We start from the raw sequence: 24581 nt of genomic DNA on the forward strand, positions 1-24581 counted from the left end.
TAAAACCAAGTCCCCTCTGAGATAAGGCTCTGGGGGCATTATACAAGTCTAATGTTCTTCCATGAGGTTGGCCCACCCCACTGCAACTAAGAAATGAGATGATTTGAGGGCTATTACATACTTAAGGTTTTCATAGTGGATTAGAATAGCATTACTTAGCACAGGTGTTTCTATAATTGGGATTCCCTGGGAAAATTCAGTACTGTATTCAATAACACTCAGCTTTCTACATGAGTGGAGGAGCGATCTAATGTTAATTTGCTAGGCTGTGGCATGAAACCAGGGAATGGGGGTCTGGCTTGGGGGCGTGTTACTTCTCTCTTTGAAAAGACATTTCTGTTGTCCATGATTAGCACTGGGTAGCTGTGGTTCTTTCTTTAAAATTTAATTTATTTCATTAATTATTATTATTATTATTATGCCGACCAAAATACTGAAGGCCTCAGATGAAATCAGTAATGAGTGATTTATGGCCTCGTATAACACAAGATAGTTCCTGACTGTTCTTTTTCTTGAGATAAATAAAATTTTTGTTCCTCTCCTTTGATAAAGCATTGCATTTAAAGAATGTCTATGCAGCCAAGTAGCAGGGAAGACCAAGGGACCCTTGGGGCACATTTCATCGAGGAGGATGGAATTAGAGTGGCTTTGCAGACATCCCAAGCCTTGAAGGCAGTGTCCAGGCATAACAAAGAACAACGACAAGTTATTTCAGGATTAGGTAGGGGATACCTAAGCCCGGTATCTTTGAAATGTAAGGTACGAATACAGGAAGAACAGTGGTGGTAAAGGGATTCAGTAGAAGTAGGGGTGGGAAAGTTGAAAATCGCTGAAATAATTAACAATCATTATTTTACCGAATCCATTGTGAGACAATCAGAAGGACTGATTTTCTGAGAAATGGGCGACTATAGAGCTAAGTGTCCAGCTCTGCAAGCAAAGGCGACTGCCTTGCCTGAGCGTCCTTCTCAGGCGTGCAGTTCTTGTCGGGGAGCCCGCCTGTAGTGACCTTGGGTCTGGCCGCTCCCGGAGTCCCTTTGTCTTCTGCCCGGTGGGTACGGAATAAGCGGGACAGGAGCCCCGGGGAGTGCGGTGTCCAAGTTGAGTCGAGGTCACTGAAAGAGGGAGCTCGGTCCTCAGCCATGACTGGAGCGGATGCTTCGCCTCTCCGAGGCTGCCTCCACCCCTCGTCACTGGCCTGGGAGTTAGTGCTTGAAGTTTCGGGACAGCAGCGCCTGTCTTGGAGCTGCAGAGTCTTTGGCTCGGAGCTTTGTACTTTGCTGGGAGAGTGAGCCTTTGCTCGGTTTTCGGCTATTGGTTTTAGCGAGCGTGCGTTTAGCCTCACTCTTCTCAGCCGGGTCTCGGAGAGCAGGCCTTGCCTCCCTCAGCGGGTCTACTCGCGGGCCCTCCGGTCGCTTCCCTTTCAAGCGGTCCCAGCTGTAGCCAAGGCTGCGGGGCCAGTGTCAGCGGGGTTTGTCTAGACAAGCGGGGAGCCCGGCGCAGTCTTTCGCTCTACCTGAAGGTGGCGACTTAGGCACGTAAACAGAGCTCGGACAACCCGGGGAGGTTGGCACCCTCGCAGTTCAACCACGTATCATCCTAGTTTTCCCGCTGCTCTCAAGCGGGCTGAATTGACGGTTAAAGGGACTTGAGTATAAATGAGGAGTTCGGCCAGATTGTCAGAATGTGTGTGTATCTCTGTGTGTGTCTGTGTGTGCGTGCGTCTGCGCGCGTGGGGGCAGTGGGAGGTGGTGATGGGGTGCAAACCCTCAGCGGAACCCGTTTGGGACGCCGCGAGTCTCCTCGGCATCACCTGAGCCTTCAGGCCAGGCGACTCGGCCGTCTGGCGCTGCAGGAACGCTCTGCAGCGGGAGATGCCGAGATCAGCGCTCAACCCGCAGGGGGACAGAGGGTTTGGTCGCTGCAGCCAACGGTAGAAGATTTGCTAATTTCATTTCAATGACACCCACAATTTATGAGTAGAAAGACCTGGAAAATAAAAACCCTTCGTCGTGCTGTGCCCTTCTCCGGGGTGCATGCCCGCTGATCCGAGTGGGAGGGGTCCTTAGGAGTGGGGAAGAGAGGCACCGACAGCGAAAGAATAAACGTGCGACAGTCACACAGTCTTACCTCCGGGACGAAAGGACACGGTTCCTAGAACTGAGATATCCATAGCAAGTCTGCATTCCAGCTGTTTCTCCCGTAGCCTCTTTCCTGCCTAACACAGCCTTCTGACTAACTTGGACAAGGCTTGAGCTGCCCCCCCTCCTTCCCCCCCTTTTTTTTCCTTTCCAGACATTCCCTAAACTCAACCCAGGGCAAATCCAGAAGTCGGTACAGTACAGAGCTTCCATTCAATCGTGGGGGGAAAATCCCGTTTACAGTTTCGCTTAGGCAGATGGAAGAAGTAGATGGTTATGGGACTTTGGAGGGAGGGGTGCATGGGGCTGGCATGGGGTGTTGGTGGCAGGGAAGCGCGATTTCTCTTAGGTCTTGGTGCTGCAGGTAAGGTTCCCAGATTCCAGCTGCCCTCTTGCTGCGCTGCGGTGGTGGTGGGTGAGAGTGGAGGGTGATCCTCGTCTGATTAGAGGGGAGTGGAGGAGGGTGGAGTGTGAGTGTGGGAGGAGTGGGGGGGGGGGGGGAGGAATGGACCCTGGACGGGCTCCACGGACACATTGTCTTGGTTTGTGTCTGTGCCCGGTCTATGCTGCTGCCTCTGGAGCCTTTTGAGCAGGGTAGTATGCCCTAGGCTTTTTCTCTCTCCCCCACCCCCCCTTTTAAAATGTGTTTAAAAAGAAGTGAATATCCTTCTAAAATAAGTTAAAAATCTTTCTTTGACTTTCCATCTGAGATGTCAAAAGGATTAAATAAATGAAACTTTATTTGACCGGGGAGTTTACCCAGAGACTCAACGACATCTCGGGTCTTTGGCCTTATTCTAATTCCATGGTGGTAATTACCCTTCGTTTCTTTAAGTGCAATAGATTTATTGCCTTAGAGACTATGCACAGTTTGATTGAATTATTCATTTTTTTTTCTTTGGTGTAGACTGCATCTGGGGACTCTGATGTGACGTGTAGATTTTTTTTTCAGGAACAAAGGGAATGTGGAAATGAAAGAGAGAGGGAGAGAGAGGCTGGCAGATGTAATGAGACGCGGTGAAGGTGTACGCAGACTGGCACTCCCACTCCTCCCTTCTGCTCTCACTGCAGCCCTGGGTAACTCGCAGGCTAACACAAACAGCTTTTCTCCCGCAGCCTGCCCTCTGTCACTGTAAGTACATCAGCCTTCTCTTATCAGCATGCAGATTCCAGCCACGCACTCCCCTCGCTCGGCTTTGCACCTTAGACAGCAGAAGCACATTTAGAAATTAACTTTCCTAAGCCAGGAAGAACATGTCTGTAAAACTTATTTTTGATTTATCTTTATTTTTCTTTGCAAAAGTTCATGCATTTTTACCACTTTTCCCACCTCCTTTGTGGCGGTGCTGCTGCTACTGTCGCCACCGCTGTGGTCTTCCCAACAGGATGACGCGCAGATTCAAATGAAATTTAATGTTATTGTCTAGCCATTTAAAGTCCAGGGACAATGCCTTGTCCTTTTGCAAAATGACGTCTTAAAGAACACAGAGCATTATTCACAGTTTGTTTTTGGCTTTTTGTTGTTGAAACACGAGTTCTGACCTCTTTGAGGTAGAGTCCCAAGGGCACTGTTATTTGGGAGTTTGGGTTATTTGGTTACACCAAACTTAAATGAAGTGCGGTGGGCTACTGAAGTGCTGGTATGTTTGTTATCCCTGTTTAAGGAAAACAATTGCGAAAACTTTTCTCCGTGCTGTAATTAAAGTTTTCAACTTCTTCCTTTTGGCTTTTTATACTCTTTCACTTATTCTTCGTTTCAGTAAAAGTTCTCATTCCCCGTGTTTTGGAAGTAAAGACATTTATATTTGTCCTATTTATACAGTAGCTATAAAGCCCTTCCTGAAAGAAGTTAGCGACCTTAAGATGTAGATCTGAATCGTTCGCCCGGCCGGTGTAAGGAGACTTCACAGGGAGAATTCGAGGTTTTAACAGTCGTTATGATTTTTGCGTGGGTGCTTTAAATATTAACTTCTTTGGCAGAATTCATTGCGTTGCCCTTCCCAAGTTCAGGCGGACCTTTCTCCAGGAACTGCGCGCGCCTTTCCTTTGCGGGTTCGCGCCTCTTCTCTGGAGGTGCGAGGCCAAACTTAGCAAAGCCGAGTTGCCTTTGCTGGTTGCTGTGCGCAGGGACACCGGGACAGCACGGAGGCAGCGACAGCTGCGACAGGTAAGTTAGCCCCCACGCGTTCGCCCCTCCTTCCCTTCCTGGTTCTCCCATCTCAGCGCCCAGGGTTCTCGCGCCGCGCGGCACTCGGACCCCCAGGGCAAGTGAGCTTGAGTGCGCCTGGATCTGGCGGTAAGGTGCCTGGGTGTCCTCCGCTGCCTGTGGGACTTCTCGGAGCCCTCAGGCCAGTGCGGACCAGGTGGAGAGCCCGGCACTTCAGTCCGCTGCAGCGCTCTCCGCTTCGTCCCTTGCGCTGTACAGTCGTGCCCTAGGCTTGAAAGAGAACCCTTAGGGTGCACCCCCGCCTCCAGGGCCACGTGTCATCCCGTGTACAGCCTGAAGTGCAGTATCGAGACCCCAAACTTTAGTTTCTTAACTTTAGGGATCAGTGTTGTGACCAGCTCCGGGGTTCCGCCTTATCAATCTGTTTTGGTATCAGTTTATTAGATAAAATCTAAAGAGAGTTCCTGCCGCTCCAAACCGGAAGGTCCACCGCGGCCCAGTATTAGGGCCTTGGACTCCAGAGATCTTGATAATGTCGCCTTTCCCCTCTTTTTGTCTCTTGCCAGCGGCCTGCATCTGGTTGGTGGGGTCCCCCTTACCCCCCAGATCCCTAATGCCGTGTGATTCAAAGAGATGGATGCGCTGGTGCTTGAAAAGCCAGACTTGTCGCAGCAATTCCGAGGAACCCAGTGGCAGCCCAGCGGTTCCGTCCCAGATGTTTCACCTCTCCCGGTGACTCTTCCGTGAGGATTCAGGCTTTGGGACTGAAACTACCCCCTTAGCTCTCTGCCCAAACTCTGCAGGCATTTAGGACAGGTCGTTCGATTTTGACCTCTTCAAGCTTTGGAGAGATTTTTTTTTTTTTTTTTTTTTTCTTTTGCCCTATGGTTGAGTTCTGGGACAGGCAGCTGAAGAGCACGAGGCTCTGGAACCCAGCGCGGGCCTGGCTACTCACATTTACAAACCCCCAACTAAAAACAAGCCCCAGAAAAGATTTGGCCCAAGTCTAGGCACGGAACGCTGGTCTGGGTTTGTCCCTTGGGCCTTGGAGGTCAAGGGGCACACCTGGCAGTTCTGGAAGCCTGGGGTGGAAGGAACTGGCCTTCCAGGTACCAGGCATACCAGGCGTTCTCTTTGAGGGCCTCTAGGCTCTGGCCCCAGGGGGCAGCCTTTCCAGTGCTGAAAGTTGCTGGGGGTGGTGGGGACACAAGATTTCTTGTTGGGGGACTAGCTGTCTTCTCAGCCTACAGTCATCAAGTCATTTTAAACTTACAGTCCCCAAGCTCCCAATCCTCAAGCATCCTATTTCCTATTGGGGTAGAAGCATCTGGCTATTCCTTCTGCCCCACTAATCCAAGATGTTCATCCCCACCCTTGTTTCTTTTTCCTCTCTTGTCTGGAATTCCTATGAAACCAAATGTAAAATACACTTTAAGAAGCCCATATATGACTGACATCTCAGCTTGTTCTGTCCTTTGTGCTTGCTCACTCTCTCCATTTTCTTTAAGTAAAGGTGATAAAGGCAAGGCTTTCTCCCCTTTATCACTTTTATCACTTAATCTGTGGGAAGTCTTGTCCAAAGTCTTGGCAACTTTAGATTGCCATGAATTTTCTGAATTTCTTAGTCATAATTCCTGACCCATCTCTCCTGGTTCACATCTTCTTTCACAAAGTCCCTGTTTATGAAATGTCTCGACATGGCCATGTCCTATCAGTTTCTGCATAGTAAAGACTTTTCCTCCACAAATCTCTGCAGTAGTTATGCTGCAGGTACATCAGAACCTCTCTTTAAGCTTTTAACCTTGATGTAATTTTGACTCTCCACTGACCTCAGTTTCTGAAATCTAGTCTATTTTTGAGGCCTAGGTTAAGGCAGGCCAACCTCATGTGGTACACACTGACTCTAGTTAGCTCTGTGTCTGCTGTTGTCAGAGCCAGTTTTCTCATCTGTTTTACACTGCATCTCTACTACCTGGCACCAGGAGTATTCCCTCCCCTCTCGGTCGCTCAGCTTGTGTGTACTAAGATAAAGTTCCAAGTCTCTGCTCCTTTAGGCCATTCTGTGCCCTTGCAAATCTTATCTATCCTATACATGCATCAAAGAGAATCTTTATGTGTTTTTTTTTTGGGGGGGACTTTTATTAATATAATTTCCTACATCTGACTTGTGCATTTCTACATGCTGTCCAGGGTGACAGACACTCTTTTCTTCTTCTACAACTTCCAAGCTACCCCTCTTGAAATTGTATCTTCAAATCTTTTCCTCTACAAAGTTGAGGTAATACACATATATCACCCACCCAATTGCACGTAACACAAACATACCCATATAATAAGTGTGGAATTATTTTATTTATTGTTGTAAAGGTATGGGGTTTTTTTTGGTAGTTTGTACATGTTGTTTCTGATCATTTTAATCCATAAACTCATAATCCACATGGCCTGCAGAACATTTCCATGTACAGATATTAAGAATCTCCCTATGCCATTTGCCTTTTCTTGTTTTCTTTCAATTCCTCCTCCTCCTCTTGAAATAAATTTCTCTTCCCCCATTGACTGGGGTCCTTCTAAATGGTGTGTTTTCCTTATTTCTGGTGCCTGGATCTCTTTTTTTAAACTCTCTTGACCACTTCTCTTTTTCATTTTCTTTCATTCTTCTTAGTATTCATCCTAATATTCACCCATCTTTCCCTCTTCCTGGTCTGTTTCAGCCCCTGTCCTTCCTCTTCTCTGTATCTCCTGTGACTCACTTTTGTGGTCCACTTCTACATCTCAGTACTTGTTAATATTCAGCCCATTCCTCCACTGTCACATAACTTTTTCAAAACACAAATTACCAGCCCTCCATTTCCCTCTCCCACTTTCCTTCCTCCTGTTCAGTTTGCTCCTTTCTTCCTCTGCAGTTGTCTACCTTTGCCCCACTGCAGCTCGCCTTCCTCTTGACTCCTCCTCCCAGCAGCCCCAGCCCTAATAGTGCTCCTTAGGTCCTTTACGCCTTCCTCAGCCTGTCTCTTTCCCACCCAATACTTGTCCCCATTTCCCCTCTGACCCCGACTCGCTTCATTGTTCCCTTCCAATTCTCTCCCAGTAGTTGCTTCCCAGGCGCCTTCTCCAATTCCAACCTCTGCTCTCGCCGATCTCTGCCCTCTCTCTCCGGTTCTCTCTTGCCTTTGCCTCTCGCTCTCCCCTCCTTCTTCTTCCTCCGGCCCTCCCCCTCCCTCCCAGCCTCCCTGCCTGGCTCGCTGCCTCCCTCGCCTCTTGTCTCATCTTGCCTGTGTTGTCTGGGAGGGGAGCCCTGCCTCCTCTCCCTCGCTCAGATCAATGCCCTGGCCACTCACTTTCTGATGTTGCACGACGGGAAATGCTTTGAATACTTACGACATGGCCGCTCACACTGATTGCCAAGATTGACAGCACTAACCATCGCCTTCACTTGTTTCAAGGGGGAAGCCCCTAGTCACCCCGCTCTGCGCGCACCTCCTGGCACCCCGGCGGCAAACTTCTGCCGGTCAACGCTCCCCCCGCCCGGGGCGGGACACCCCCGCAGACTTGAGTTAACGGGCTGCGCCGGCCGCGGCGCTGGGGGGTTCTGCTCCCTTGGTCCCGGGGCTGTGCTAATTGACCTAGCATCGAGTCCCCTTCCTTAATTTTTTTTTTTTTTATTTGTATCTTTCCCTTTTTCTTTAATGCCATTTACTCCCGCGGCGCAGCGCACAAGGAGCCCTCCCGTGCGGTACCATCCTGGAGCCCGCCCAGGTAACCGGGACGGAGCGAGCTAACTAGAGAGCGAGGGAGACAGAGCGAGAGCGCGCGGCCCGTTTGTGAGCTACCTGTTGGGGAGCCGGAGGGGCAGGGGGCAGGCACCCCGGGCCGGGCCGCCGGCCCCCGGTGCCTTCCGCTTCTGCCCTTCCGGGCCGCTCCGGGGTTAGTTTCCCTGAGCCGGGACTGAGGGGCTGGGGTAAGGCAGGCGGAGGGACGAGAGCTGAGCGCGCGGAGCCCTGTGAGGGTGCGGGTTGCCGGAGCGGCGGCTGCCCAGCCCGGGCGGGTTTCCGTACTTGGCTGGGGAGGGGAGAGGGGAGGAGGAGCGGGAGGAGGGCGCTCCGCGGGGCCGACGCAGAGGGGGGGAGTGGAGGCTGAGAAAGGGGCCCGAGCGACTGTCGCTCGCTGGTGGACGCGCGGATCCCCAGGATGCGTCCCCCTCTCGGAGAGTTGTGCCTTGTTCCGGAGGCGGTGACAGATCTGCGTGGCGGGCTTCTGGTTTTCTTGCCACCCCCCCACCCCCAAAATCCACTCCGAGAAAACACATGTTGTAGCTGTAGATAACTGTGCGTAGGACACTAAGGCAAAAAGGGCAAGGGAGAGAGACAGACAACGCAACCTTTGACAACAGAAAGCTGTTATCGCCATCCTAAGTATTCGTCCGGAAATCTGTCCGCCCTTTCGGCCCACCTTATTCCTTCTCCTCCGCCTCCCCGTATAGATATTCTAATCTGTGTAACTGGGAATGATATGAAAAAGAAGTCAGGTGGCTTAGAGAATGAATTTGTAAGTCTCCGTGAAGTTTGAGGTAGGTATTTCATTGAAGTTTGCGCAACTGTGTGATAGAGGAAGCTTGTGTGCCTGCGTGTGTAGTGTTCTCTCTCTCTCTCTCTCTCTTTACTCTCTCTCTCTCTCTCTCTCTCTCTCTCTCTCGCTCTCTCTCTGTGCGTGTGTAAGCAAATGCCTGTGTGCTCTGTGAGGGTTCAGAGGGGATCGCTGGGTGGTAATGCCCTCTGTGCCCACAAGAGGGCAGCATCCTGAGGGCTTTGTGAGCGCTGTAGTTCTGGTTATCGCTGCAGGCTTGGGTTTAGAGAAAGTTATACCGAAAGTTTTAAACTGATATCATATCTTATTTCGTGATATTAAAAAAAGAAAGACATAATGAAAGAAAGAGGGAAAAAAGAGAAGTGAAGAAAGAAGAGAGAGAGAGAAAACAGAAAGACAGGCGACCAGCCTACCCCGAGAGAGTCCTAGTCACACCAAGACTAGGGGGAGGGCTGTTTTAATTGTGGGTTTGGCCGACTGACGACTGGAGTGCCCTCCTCGGCTGTCTTAGTTGTAGCCGGAGGTCATGTAAATCGACCTTAAAAGAATGCATAAGCCATAAATTAAAATAAACCCTCACCCAAGGGCTGATCCATAAGTAGACAATATCCAACCTGGACAAAACGAGCTTTCCTTTACGAACCGACTTAAACCGCATCCCCCCAAAGAATAGAGACTAAATGCAAAGTAAGTTTCCCAGCGAATATTTTGTTTTCTTGAAAAGTGTTGTGTTGATTCGCCGTGTGACTGACTGCGACGCCGCAGTTTTCCGGAGCGCTTCAGTGTTAGCCAGGCTCGGTCGGGGTGCGGGAGGTCGGGAGGACCCGCTGGGTTTCTGTGTTTCTTAACGCTCCCCCCTCCCCACCCCCATTTTGGTTTGGAAACTTTGACTATTTGTGGGTTTGACGCTGGCCGAGGGCGGGCGAGAGTCGAGGATCTCCGCAGCGCTCTCTTACGGGGTGAAGTTTAGCGCGAGGAGTTCATAAAGAAAACCCGGGTCGCTAGAAAACCCGGCCGCTCCCTTCTCCCACCCTCACCCCACCGCCGCTCCGCCGTAACTTTCTCGGGACCCTGCGCGAGTCGCCTCCACTTCTCTCGGCTCTCGCCCTTCCTCCCCCTCCCCCATTTTTGGACGTGACTTTTTATGATCTTTTTAGGAATAAACAAACCGAACTCCAAGACAGTCTGAAACCCAAGTGCTAATCTGTGGTCCTCTTTGCTCCGGACTCTAGGGCAGAAGTGCGGGGCTGGCGGGGGCGTGTGTGAGCGGCCGCCCAGCCTTGCCCCGCGCGGGCTCGGCCTGGGAGTCCGCGGGCCAGGCGCACGGTCGCCGGCGCGTACCTTCCCCGCCCCGCGCTCTCCCACCCCGCGTCCCTGAGCCCCGCCGGCGCCCTCCGTCCTCCTCGGCTCCCTGCCCGGGCCCCTGCCGCCCGCTGTCCTCTCCGCCGACCGGCCGAGATCCGCCGCTCTGGGGCTCGGCCCAGGCCCAGGGGCGGTGCTGCCACCCGCCCGGGGTCCAGACCGAGCCTGGTCGCTCCCGGGGGAGCTGCTTTCTTGCTTCTCCCTTAAAGGGCCCGTCAGAGAAGGGAAGGGGCTTGTGCAAAGGCTGCTGGGCTTGTGTTCCGGCTCCAGGAGGAGCGGCCGGCGGCTGCGGAGGCTAGATTAGCTCCGTTTCCCGGGCGCTCCGCGGAGCTTTCAGATAAAAAGAATTGGTGTGTTCCGAGCAGATAAAAGGTGGTTGTTGCCGGCATGTTTTGAGTTTTATTTAAGCTCTCTTAGGCTGTGCAAGTTTGAAAAGGTTTGTTGGTATGAATTGCCAGATATTGAATGCTGCCCCTATTTGGGCACTAAAAATAAGTCTTCGACTGTGCTGGCGGGGCTGGGCTGTTAGCGAGATGGGCTGTCCCCGGCTTCTTCTCTGTGTGTGACCTCCTTTGAGGGCCATGCTTGAAGTTTCGGTCTCGAGATGGCCCGAAGCCGTCGCTGCGGCAAACTGGGCTGGGCTCCGGACCTCCCGCTGCACTGTCAATGGGGCGCTCGGGTGACGTCCCTGTCCCGGGCGCTTGACCCCGGCGCGCACTCCTGCGGCCGGGCTTTTGGCCCTGGCGGGGTGGCCCAGACAACAGACCAGTGGAGTCGTGAGGCGAGAGTGCCCTTCTCCCCCGCCTCCCCAGGGTCTCCTGTTTCTGCCCTTTATAGTCACATGCCCAGGTTCCCCCCCCCCCCCCCCCCCCCCCCCGGTCCAGAGGAGAACAGATACAGCCCCGCCCAGTCTATTTCTAGGAGGTGGGTTTGGTGAATAAAAAGGTCAAGTGGTCGGGTCTGCAAGTCGGTCCATGGCGAGGGGGGACAGGACCGACACCTGGCAAGGACCGCCCCGCCTGTCCCCCCCACTCTGGCCGGTCCGCCCGCCCACAGCTGGCCTCCCCAGGCCACATTCTTGCACTAAGTGCGAGAGGCTGTGGGAACAGCAATCCTGAACCGGCCAAGAGCCGGCGAAGCTGATCCCGCGATGGCATTTTGTTTTGAACAGTTGCTGGGGTTGACGTTTCCTCATAAGGTAAGGTGTCACTGGACGGTCGGCTGCCCAAATGCCACATGTATAATTAGCTTGCCCACTCAGCACCTCATCCCCGAGGCCCATAGGCACGGGCTTGGCCGACTTGATCCACTCAAATCTGTTCCGGGCTACGTACAGGATTCCCGAGGGAAGGCCGAACAGACCCGGACAGCCCTGGGAGGCCCTGGCTCCAGGGAAGACTATGACAGAGTAGTCTTGTCTTTGATTTCTCTCTCTTTCTCCCCCCATCTCTTCCTGTTTCCTCTCTTTTTTCGGCTGAGGAGGAGGAACTACTGGTTGGAGGGGTAGATGGGACACCAGCAGCAGGCTACAGACGAATGAGGAAAGGGGATGTGGAGTCAGATCTGGCAGTATAGTCTTTTCCACACCCCGCCCAAAGGGGAGGTCTGCTCGTGCCCCTCTATCTGCACTAATCCAGGAGGACCAGCCCCGGCTTGACATTGTATCCTGGCTTGGGTAGGGGCTCCAGGCTTCTAGTTTGGACTGTTCCCCTGGCTGTGTGCTCCCTCCCACCCACCACCCTGGAGGTCTGAGAGTTTATGTGCCCTGATTTGCAGCTTCAGTTTTCCCCCTTCAGGCCTAGCCGCTTGAGGCTGCTAGTGTTCACTGTGGGGCAAGCCTGGAAACATGTGCAGTATCACTCTTGTTCAGCCTGGGGTTCTTAGGAGCACTGCCTTGTTTTCTCTGTACCCAGAGTGGTGCTTGAACTTACCACCTACCTTCCCAGAGCCCAGCCTCAGGTCAGCTTTAGCCTGCACTCTGGTGGAGACCAGATTTCTATAGCCATGAACATGACTTTCCCGCTCTTACCCTGTGCAGTAAGGTGGAATTCAACACTCAGCATTAGGCACTTTCACCAGTCTCCCTCCTCCCCTTGTTTCTAGGCCACTCAGTTATGCCTGCTACCTACTAGAAGATTCTCTTTATTTTCAAAACAAGTGGGCAAACATCCTAAATCTTCCACAAGTTTAGTGGGATACTGTTAGGTTTTCTATGGCAGCAAGAGTGCACCTGTCTGGCAGGAGGTGGGGGACACAGTGTATTTAGTTGCATATGCTTTTTATTGAACCAGTGAAACATTTCATTTTCTTTTAGTAGGGGAAAACTTATGACTGAATTTTAAAGAACTCCACCAGATCATAAATGAGTTATCTATACACTTTTGAGAGTATCTTCCTGAATACACATTTGTGAGCACATGGGTAGTAGGCCAAATGACATGTAGATTTTTTTCTTCTATGTTTTTGAAAACCTTATAAATGAAGAGGGATTATTCCCTATTCCAAAACAACATCAAGAATAAGAGCAAGAACAACAGAAAACAGCTGAAAAAAAAAAATCCTTCAAACTCTGAAAACAAGCAAGCATGTACCACACATATTAGATGTAGTTTAAGACCAAAGGCAGTAAGTAACCAGGGTCCAGACAAGTGATAGATCATTAATTCCTAAGGCAAACTGACATTCCCTGTTGCTTTTCTCATGTACTACCAACACCTCCTTTCTCCTCTGCTCTCCCACCACATTCCTTTATTTATAGAGGCAAAACTAGATGGTTTTTTAAATTTATTGTTTATCCTGCTTATTGTTGTTCTTAGTTTTTGTTTTAGAAGTAATGGCAAGGAACTTTCTTTGGGTGTACACGTATTTTTTAAAAACCAAAAATATTTATGAGTTTATTATTGCGGAACATGATATACACTCTTATAATAGTATATTGTGTAACTACAACACTCAACATTATACTATAAAGAAAGAAAAATGTAAAAAATATTAAGTAATAAAGTGGTGTCAGTATCTATACCTTACACTGATTCTATAATGCATTCACTAACTGAATACCTAGAAGAGATGACATTCAGTAGGAATATTATACTGTCTATTGGACATTTTTTCTTTAGTAGCAGAAAGCAGCAGATTTTTTTTTCAGTAAGGGAAAAGCATACATGTTTTGTTAGCATACCTAGCAAATGTTTCTTTTATAGGGCTTTAAAATATATTACTTTAAATACATATATGATAAATTTTCTGGCCACTATTGAGATTTTATGTCTGTTTCTATTCGACTTTTAGGAATTATTGGGTTGTTGATCATTGATGAAATTGCTACACATCTTATATTGAAGAAATTGGTGATGTTTTAAATAATTTGCTTTCAATTAGTATAATAGGTACTGGAATAAATGAATTTTCTTTTAACAAGGTTTAATAAAGGGCTTTAGCCCTTTCAATATTTTCTGTACTTTTCAGTTTTGTTAGATTATATATCTAAGTTTGAAAGGATTCTCTTATGAGACAATTCATGTATACTTTTTCACTATTTACAAACTGCGTTATATAAAAGAGTAGTACAGTACAACAAAAATTTGATTGATCTCAGAGCTATTTACTTAAATATAGTTTAGGGGTGCATATATATCAATTGATGTTTTTGAAGTCAAGTGAAACATTCCATCCAGCTAATGTGTCTGAGAGTACCATATCAGGCACAGACAGGTACTAGAAATGATAAAACACAGATAACATACAGCAAGATGATTCACAGATGGGACATATTATCTGCTGTCATGAAGTTAGATGGGTCATATTCCTGTTCTTTAAAAATTAATGTAGGTTATTTCAGAATTATCAAGTTATGTGCATATGTGAGAACAGATTTTAATATAGAAATTTGGTAATAAGTAAACAAATATTCATTGCCTTTTAGAGGAAGAAATAGACCAGCTTTGCATTTGAATTGTTTCTTGTTTAAGGAATATGGCTCTCCCCTATTATTTTTTTCCTAAAAAGAAAATCATATATTGAGCATTCTATGTCTTCATCCTAACTTCACATCTTCTACTGATTAGATTATATTCTGAATCTCAACATACTCAAGTGAAAAAAAAAACAACAAACTGGCACTCTAGTAGAGCCTATGAAAAGGAATTTTTATTAAATGGAAACACATTTTAAACATATAGCATATCCTTTTTGCTTGATATTATTCAATTGTCATCTGAGAACTAATTGTTTTGATAAGAGTTAGAAACTTTCATCATCTTCTCTTTATATATTCATTATTCATTTATAGGAAGTGTTTTTATTTTCCTTGTTCTGTGGAAGAGGGTAAAAGCTTTTTAGGTAATTGTTTTATTTAGACATTTAGTCAAACTGTAAATAGTTTTAAATTTGTGTATGGTTTTTTATAGAGCTTTTTAAGTTTTAAGTATCCATTGTCATAATTAGGATAAATCAGCTGAAGAATGTGAGTGGAGGCTGTAAGATGGAATATCATTTAAATCTACTACAGATTCTCTCACCTCCAAAAAAAGGTACTGGTCTGTTTTTCCTCAAATCTGTGGTAGTCTCAAAAAAAGGGAACATGAAATCCTAAAACCTCAGAGAAGCAGTATCGATTCAGTTCGTAACTGTAAATCCTTCATATCGTTGCTCAAAATATCCAACTTTACACCAATATTAGCCATTCTTTTTATAGTGACACCATGCTTAGTAAAAAACTTCTAAGCACTGAGGTCAGGTGTTGAGATTGGATTCTAGTTTATTTTTTATGAATCAGATAAAGATTTCTGTGCATGAGACCATATGTGAAGATGAGAGAACAAGAACATTTCCATATCAAAGGCAATATATCTGAGGCTGCATGGTAATTAAAATGCAGTGGTTTGGACTCTGTGCACTAGCACTTAAGCAGAGCATTGCCGGGACCTTGTGCATCATGCAGGCGGTTGCCTCTTGCATACTTCTTGAAATACACTTATAATTTTGTACAAACATTTATGCCAGTCCACACTTTTCTGTAGATAATTTGTATTTCATCCAAACCATTCAAAGTAGAAGTTATTTTTTGAGCTACCCTCTCATTATGGCTTTTGTGCATCAACTATTTTTATGCTAGTTGTTTGTATTTCCTTTTACCAGAATGATGCCTTGTTTATATTCAGAATCTCTTCTTGCTCCTTTAAGACCCCTTGTGTATCTCTCATATTTTACTATTCACTCAAAAAACGTTCATCTTTAGGAATGATGTGAATTATTTTCTGAGTCTAATTGTAGATGCTGTAATTTATTATAAACTAATACATTAAAAAATCAAAAGTCCAGTTATTTCTACTTTATAATACTGATATGTTCAGTAAACCTCCCTAACCTACACAGTATGTAATATTTGAAAAAAATTCCTTTTTAAAATGTTTAAAGAATTCCAAAATGTTCTTCTTTACCTTTTAATGGCATAAAAATGTGTAGTGGCATTTTCTTTTGTACTACTTCAACTGAAAAACAATCTTTTAGAATATCTTCATATTTAGGAGTTATCTTTTTGCATTTACAGGGAGTTGTTTGGCTTTATTTGTAAAGAACTGGGCTAGTATCTTAACCGGTAATTATTTGGGGATTGAATGGTGAAATCAGAAAAATCTAACAATTGGTTGTCCAATGTTGTATATATTTCAGAAAATTTTGCATCCTTGGTAACTAGCTTGAATTTGCTGCTCTGTAATTTTCTAGATTTTCTATTTCCATATTTACTCTTTCTCTATGTACATTCTACTCTGGCACATGTAGGAAGGAATTCGCTGGTATATTTTATTTAGTAAGCTCCCCTGGTTTATAAAGCTTTTAAAGATTTCTTTGGATTGAAGCACCATGTATTGAAGAAGCCTAATGTGATATTGTGAAATTCTTTAAGAGTTTTTGTGTTTTAAACTATTTTGAATCAAAATTACTGAAGTATATTGATTTGGTGCTTTTCAATGATGACATGTATAAATAAGCACAATAAATATAAGGTAAATTCAAAGTACATTCTGTGATATGCATATTAGCATCGATGCAAACATTCTGTATTCTCTCATTTCAAGTTCTCCCTTGATCTCTTTCTTCTCTGAAAATCTCACAAGATAACCCTTTACATGATCTATTATCCCTACTACCTTCAATAATTTGTTGTTTCTAGTCATCTTAAAGAGATGAATTGAATTGTCTATCTTTAATATATCCATTCAAATGCAAAAAGGGACGTTAGTGCTGTTTGTGATTTTGACTTCATTGAGCACAATCTCTTCTCTTCTTTGAAAAGTAGTTCTTTAAAATTAGACAAAGAAAATTAAAGATGCTTTACTTTCTACTACTACACAGGCACAATATATGAAAAAAAGAAAATGTGACACATTTTCTTTTTAAAATAAGGAGCATAGGTTTCAAATGGAACTCATTCTGAAACATAGGGATTGCAAATATTTCCTTTCATACTTTAGATGAAGTTACAAATAGATCATTGGGTAACATGATTGAGCACTTACTAAGTTCTAGGCACCCTGAAGGGCATTTTTGAAGTCACAAGTCTGTTTTTTTTAAGGATTTTCCTTTCTGTTGAAGATTTTTATATTTGGTAGGTGGGGAAACTTAGCTGAAGTTGTCATGTTGCTAAGCAGGTCGTTGGTAGAGCTGGAGAAGAATGCTCCTAACTAGGAGAGAATAATTCATCATTCTTTCTTGGGAAAGAATATCAAATGGCAGGAATATCGTTATTTTCTCAGAAATAATCTCCAGCTATCTCCATGGGCATTGAACCTTCTATTTAGAAGGCAACTGCCCCATCCACCCCCCCCCCCCGCCCCCAATATATCCATGGTGTAATCCCTAACCCTCCATGTCTTCGTCTCTAAAATGGGAGTAATAATATCTACACCATAGGATTATTGTGAAGATTAAATGAGATAAATGAATGTAAAGCACGAAGCTCAGGGCTTGGTATAAAGTAAATATTTAATACCTGTTGAAATGACTAGTGAAGTGGTACTGTGCTTATAATTATACAGATCAGGCTTTCACTTCAGCTTCACTATATACTTGCTGTGAAATCTTTGGTGAGTTACATAATCTGTTTCTTTTACTCTTATATGAAATACAGACAGCAATATGTGCTCCTTCCTTTCTTCCCTAGAAAGAAGAATTCATTAGTAGTCCGGCAGACTTGCGATAAATGTAGAGTATGGATGTTCTGGTCTCAAATTTGAGAAAATTCCAATTCTAAGGACTACAAGAGATTTTGAAAGGTCATTTCACCTGTCATCCTGCATCCTCCCTGGGTGTATTGGTCACCTTTTCTCCATTCTAATCAGTTAAGAAACTCTTTATTTTGAAAGCCTGCAGAAGGGTGCCTGGGTGGCTCAATCCGTTGAGCATCCCAACTCTTGGTTTCAGCTTAGGTCATGATCTCACAGTTCATGAGATTAAGCCCTGCATCAGGCTCTGTGCTCATAGCATGGAGCCTACTTGGGATTCTCTCTCTCCCCCTTTCTCTGCCCCTCCCCTGCTTGCCTGTGCACACATGCTCACTCTCTCTTTCTCTCTCTCTCAAAATAAATACATAAGCTTTAGAAAAAAATTGAAAGCCTGCAAAGAATGAGATTTTATAATCTTTGTGTACTTCAGTAACTAACATCAAGTTCTTTGGTCAAATATACACATCTTAATCTGCTTTATTTTGGTTTCATTTAAAGAAAAAAAAAAAAGAAACATATATTCTTCATTTTAATGATGAATTTTAAAGACCTGCATGGGAGAAAACCACAATTAAACTTTGAATTTTTTTAATTTTTTGAATCTTTCCTCGAAAGTCTTATTTCCTAAACTAGTTGTATGACCTTGGAAACGTTAACCAACCTTTTTAAGTCTTGATTTCCTAATTTTTAAAATGGGGATTGTGATACAATTTATCAGATGATAGGGTTGTTGGGAAGATTAAGTTTGAAGATACTGTGCATAGAATTTCATAGAACAGTTCTGGACATTGGTGTTAGGAGTACTTGAGAATAATTATTATTTCCAGAGACAAACCATGCTGCATTTTCCATATACCAATGTATAAATGAATAATATATTACTGAATAAAAAGCGTTAAATATCAGTTATATATTCTGATTAGTAAAAATTAGAAGTTGATTTACACAGTAAGTATGGCTGGTTTTATAGGCAACTCTCTGAAAACATGGGTGGGGCTCATGAAGGAAGATTAATGAAAGGATCCTTGGCTGGGAAAAGGTGGGAACCATTTGATTACATGATTTCAAAGATGAAAATGCAGTGAGGAGGTGTGAATATAGGTAATTCTATGCAGTGCGCTAGTTATAATGGAGGTAGGTGTAAGAGCAGAAGTACGTATGTCAAGGAAAGCTTCTAGTAGGAGGTGGCCTTTGAGCTGTGACTTAAAGGATGATCAAGAAGAGATTATTTGAAGTAATATCCTGAGGAGCATTGGACATGGGGAAACATTTTATATCGTTATTAACTATTTTATAGGTCTGACACTGAAAAGTCTCATATTTGTGTCTTTGTGACTCCTAGAAAGGCCAGGTGTCTCATGAATGTGATATAGCCATCACAGGGCTACACTGCTACACTTCTCTTTCTTAGTTCAGTTTTATTGTCAGGGACATTGTGAGTACCTTTTAAGGTACAGAGGAATTTTTCACATTACTACTTTCCTTCAAATATGTCAACTAAGTATTAAAATTAAAGTAGATGTCTTGTTAATATATGATTTTGTGATCAGTACTATGAGTTAATAAAATCTTATATCTTGTACTATAAAAAAACTTTTGTTTTTCTCAATTGGCAAGGAATGGTCTTAGAGAAAGGCCAATATCTGGAAATTTTTAAATCTGTGTGTTGCTTCTGAGTTTATTGGTTACAGGTCTTTAGGTACCTCACATTTGTAATTAAGTTTTTCTATCTGTAGAGTTGGCATATTCATTAACTTCTTTTTTGTTGAGGAATAATGTGAACATAAATAATACTCAGAGTGATTCAAAACTTTTTGGATGAAACAGAAATTATTATTGGGACACCTGGGTTAAGCATCCAACTTTGGCTCAGGGCATGTTCTCACAGTTGATGAGTTTGAGCCCCACATCGGGCTCCACTCTATTTGGGATTGTCTCTCTCCCACTCTCTCTGCCCCTCTCCCCACATTCTCTTCTCTCTCAAAATAAATAAAACTTAAAAAATAAAAAAATGAAATAGAAATTATTATTTCACAATAATGATAATGAAACAGTAACAGGAGCAGTAGTAGCAGCAACTACCCCTCTCTTAATCACTCTCAAATAGGGATGCTAAATCACCCTTTTCAGTTTTGTAATCTGGGATCTCCTGTTTTCTGATGAGTTTTTGAATACCTTTTCTCTGACCACACAAGCCTTCTTTGCTGTTTTTGGTTTGGAAGTTTTCTGGTGTTTAATAACTTGTTTCTTCAAATCAAACACACCTATTGAGATTTTACAGCTTATATGACTTTGTGACATAATCACTTTCTGAAAAGGGCTTCGTCATCACATAGGCTAGAGAAGTTATAGCCCTGGTTTCTAATAGCCTAACCTATTATTTTCTTTGCCACTGCTGTGGCATACTGGAGAGTTGCAGTATTGACCATGACATGAGAAATATGACAAAATCTCTCCATTAAAAAGAAAGGCTCTGAGGCTAAGGAGGAAAAAAATAAAGGGAACGAAAGTTCTATAAAACAGTTTTAAAACATCCGTTGGTCGTATTAAATTAGTTATGATGCTTTTAAGAATTTTCCTTTAGAACTTCCAATTGAGTTCTTTGTTTAAAACATTAAAAAAAATTATTATTTTTGAGAGACAGAGCACAAGTGGGGGGAGGGCAGGGAGAGAGAGAGGGAGACATAGAACCTGAAGCAGGTTCCAGGCTCCCAAGCTGTCAGTACAGAGCCTGGTGTGGGGTTCGAACTTACCAACTGTGAGATTATGAGATCATGACCTGAGCCGAAGTCGGCCGCCCAACCAACCCAGCCACCCAGACACCCCTCAGTTGAGTTCTTTAGTAAGAAGCAACCCCCTTACCCCCAAATAAGAAAATAAAAATTGAAATCATACAGCAACTGACCAAAGCTTAACTAGCTTGTAACACAGCATATTAGTAAACTGAGCCTCAGGAACATTTATTACTCTTGAGTCTGAAGATCCAAATATACACTGGCAGAAAATTGGACTTTATATATAACTATAATATATATATATTTAATATATATTATTAAATATATAATATATTTAATATATATTATTAATATATGTTATATATTTAATAATATATATTTATATATTTAAATTAAAGTTAGTTAATATACAGGCTTCAGGAGTAGAACCCAGTGATTCATCTCTTATATATGACACCCAGTGCTTATCCAAAGAAGTGCCCTCAACGCCCATTACCCATTTACACCATTCCCCCACCCACCTCATACAATGGAAAATTGGACTTTTAAAAAATTTCTTAGCTGATGTTCTTTCCCACTATAAAGATAGATATTGAAAATAGATATATAAAAGTTTAAAGAAGAATTTCAATTTGGAATAATTAAAATTGTAATATTTAATTTTTATTTTTAATACAATATTCTAAGATATTACTAAAAGAAAATTTTAGTTTTTCTTAGGTTAGACCCTTTAAACTTTTGAAGACCACAGTTCCAGAGAAGGCCTCCATTTGTACTTTTGTATAGGTTTGTGTGATTTACAGGTAGGGTAGGGTCATGTACACTAAATACTTATGTGTTTTAAATTGTATAACATTTTAGGGCACCTGGGTGGCTCAGTGGGTTAAGCATCTGACTTCAGCTCAGGTCATGATCTCGTGGTTTGTCACTTCGAGCCCCACATCCGGCTTTGTGCTGACAGCTCGGAGCTTGGAGCCTGCTTCAGATTCTGTGTCTCCCTCTCTCTCCGCACCTCCCCACTCATGCCCTGTCTCTCTCTCTCTCCCTCTCTCTTTCTCTCTCTCTCTCAAAAAATGAATAAATGTTAAAAAAATTTTAAATTGTATAGCATTGTAACAGGCTTATTTTCTCTGAGGCAGATATAAACATAACAGCCTAAATTAGTTGGAACTAGTGAAGTTGGGGACTCTTAACTCTTACTTGTGGCATAGCAGGGAAAGAATGAAAAATAGTTCAGCTTTTAATTATGACACCTTGGGACCTTTTTCAAAGCACTCACCATAATTAGCCATGTCTTAGTTGTGTAGTATTGTGTTTAATTTCTTTGTTATGTTCACATGTGTTACCAAGAGCTGTTTGAATAAAGTATATGGAAAAGTATACCCCTTCATATTATATGCTAATATTTTCTCCTGAATTTTCTTAGCACCACTTTCACTTTTGGGTTATTTCTTCTTCTTTTTTGATATGCATGTGCACTAGTTTCTATTATTAAAATGCCAAATATAGGACATTTGTATCAATGTCCTTTACATTTTATTTTGGCTATGATTATATAGTCTTTAGTTTTACTTATTTAACAAATTTACATCTGGTATAATTTAAAAACACAAATACAACTTTATTAAGTTTAGTAAGAGGGCCATTAAATTATTTGGTCATCCTACATTTTCTCAAAGCCTCTATTAAATGAGTTAAATAAGTATGTTGCTAATGTATCCTAAAAGTAAATATGTTTGATTATTAATACAATGTTTGTTTGAATATATTCCCTGCTTGATTGGGGTGAATGCAGCATTCTCAGTAGCTGAGGTGAAAGGAGCAGAATTTAGGATGTTTAAGAAGAAAAGGAAATAGAGATCCTAGGTGGTTTGGATAGCCCAAGGGTAACTGGAGAGTATTGTTGGTAAGGGTGAGGCTGGAAGAATTCCTCTGGCAAGATAATTTTAAGGCTTATTTGGGAAAACTTCTGAAATAGAATTCTATAATAGGATAGAATAGAAGTCTTCAAACTTTTTGGACAGAGCACACCATCAGCAAAATGTTTATGAGCATGCTCCCTAATACATGTGTATATTTATTTAAAATTGTACGCATGGGTTATTGTGCTAATATATGCTATAAAACATTCATACATTGATATTAAAAAGAAAGGTATAGGTAGAATAAGTAATATTTTAAAACTAACAGTGGTACCCCAAACTCTATAATTTTACATGCTGTTATTTTTATTTTTTATTTTATTTTATTTTTTTAATTTTACTTTTTATTTTTTAAAATTTACATCCAAATTAGTTAGCATATAGTGAAACAGTGATTTCAGGAGTAGATTCCTTAATGCCCCTTACCCATTTAGCCCATGCCCCCTCCCACAACCCCTCCAGCAACCCTGTTTGTTTTCCATATTTATGAGTCTCTTCTGTTTTGTCCCCCCTCCCTGTTTTTATATTATTTTTGTTTCCCTTCCCTTATGTTCATCTGTTTTGTCTCTTAAAGTCCTCATAGGAGTGAAATCATATGATTTTTGTCTTTCTCTGACTAATTTCACTTAGCATAATACCCTCCAGTTCCATCCACGTAGTTGCAAATGGCAAGATTTCATTCTTTTTCATTGCCGAGTAATACTCGTTTGTGTATGTAATTTTCTTTATCCATTCATCCTTCGATGGACATTTGGGCTCTCTCCATACTTTGGCTATTGTTGATAGTGCTGCTATAAACATGGGGGTGCATGTGTCCCTTCGAAACAGCACACCTGTATCCCATGGATAAATGCTTAGTAGCGCAATTGCTGGGTGGTAGGGTAGTTCTATTTTTAGTTTTTTGAGGAACCTCCATACTGTTTTCCAGAGTGGCTGTACCAGCTTGCATTGCCACCAACAATGCAAAAGAGATCCTCTTTCTCCTCATCCTCACCAACATCTGTTGTTGCCTGGGTTGTTAATGTTAGCCATTCTGACAGGTGTAAGGTGGTATCTTCTTGTGGTTTTGATTTGTATTTCCCTGATGATGAGTGATATGGAGCATTTTTTCATGTATTGGCTGATCATCAGGATGTCTTCCTTGGAGAAGTGTCTATTCACGTCTTTTGCCCATTTCTTCACTGGGTTATTTGTTTTTTGGGTGTTGAGTTTAATAAGTTCTTTACATTTTGGATACTAACCCTTTATCTGATATGTCATTTGCAAATATCTTCTTCCATTCTTTTGGTTGCCTTTTAGTTTTGCTGATTGTTTCCTTCACTGTGCAGAAGCTTTTTATTTTGATGAGGTCCCAGTAGTTCATTTTTGCTTTTGTTTCCCCTGCCTCCGGAGACGTGTTGAGTAAGAAGTTGCTGCGGGCAAGATCAAAGAGGTTTTTGCCTGTTTTCTCCTTGAGGATTTTGATGGCTTACTGTCTTACATTAAGGCCTTTCATCCATTTTGAGTTTATTTTTGTGTATGGTGTAAGAAAGTGGTCCAGGTTCATTCTTCTGCATGTCTCCGTCCAGTTTTCCCAGCACCACTTGCTGAAGAGACTGTCTTTATTCCATTGGATATTCTTTCCTGCTTTGTCAAAGATTAGTTGGCCATACGTTTGTGGGTCCATTTCTGGGTTCTCTATTCTGTTCCATTGATCTGAGTGTCTGTTCTTGTACCAGTTCCATACTGTCTTGATGATTACAGCTTTGTAGTATAGCTTGAAGTCTGGGACTGTGATGCCTCCTGCTTTGGTTTTCTTTTTCAAGATTGCTTTGGCTATTCGAGGTCTTTTCTGGTTCCATACAAAATTTAAGATTATTTGTTCTAGCTCTGTGAAGAATGCTGGTGTTACTTTGATAGGGATTGCATTGAATATGGAGATTGCTTTGGGTAGTATTAACATTTTAACAATATTTGTTCTTCCTATCCAGGAGCATGGAATCTTTTTCCATTTTTTTGTGTCTTCTTCAATTTCTTTCATAAGCTTTCTATAGTTTTCAGTGTATAAAGTTTTCACCTCTTTGGTTAGATTTATTCCTAGGTATTTTATGGGTTTTTTTGTGCAACTGTAAATGAGATCGATTCCTTGATTTCTCTTTCTGTTGCTTCATTGTTGGTGTATAGGAATGCAACCAATTTCTGTGCATTGATTTTATATCCTGCAACTTTGCTGAATTCATGAATCAATTCTAGCAGTTTTTTGGTGGAATCTTTTGGGTTTTCCATATAGAGTATCATGTCATCTGTGAAGAGTGAAAGTTTGACCTCCTCCTGGCTGATTTGGATGCTTTTTATTTCTTTGTGTTGTCTGATTGCAGAGGCTAAGACTTCCAATACTGTGTTGAATAACAGTGGCGAGAGTGGACATACCTGTCTTGTTCCTGACCTTAGGGGGAAAGCTCTCA

The 24581-nt window shown here is 43.3% G+C and overlaps 1 protein-coding gene across 6 annotated transcripts in view; it reads left to right on the forward strand.

The window, feature by feature from the left end:
• SOX6 (SRY-box transcription factor 6) overlaps window positions 1–24581 on the forward strand; it is a 693831-nt gene that overhangs the window by 74806 nt on the left and 594444 nt on the right. For 3 of the 6 annotated variants that reach the window (XM_078433264.2, XM_078433262.2, XM_060606110.3), the window contains exon 5: window positions 3094–3273. The gene's annotated coding sequence lies outside the window, so the exon portion shown is untranslated. Of the gene's footprint in view, window positions 1–3093; window positions 3274–11269; window positions 11453–24581 lie in introns of those variants that run through there. The other 3 variants (XM_060606112.3, XM_078433265.2, XM_060606100.3) reach the window with 3 other exon arrangements.

This window comes from Panthera onca, chromosome D1, assembly GCF_046562875.1.
Source record: "Panthera onca isolate mPanOnc1 chromosome D1, mPanOnc1 haplotype 2, whole genome shotgun sequence".
NCBI classification, from domain to species: domain Eukaryota; kingdom Metazoa; phylum Chordata; class Mammalia; order Carnivora; family Felidae; genus Panthera; species Panthera onca.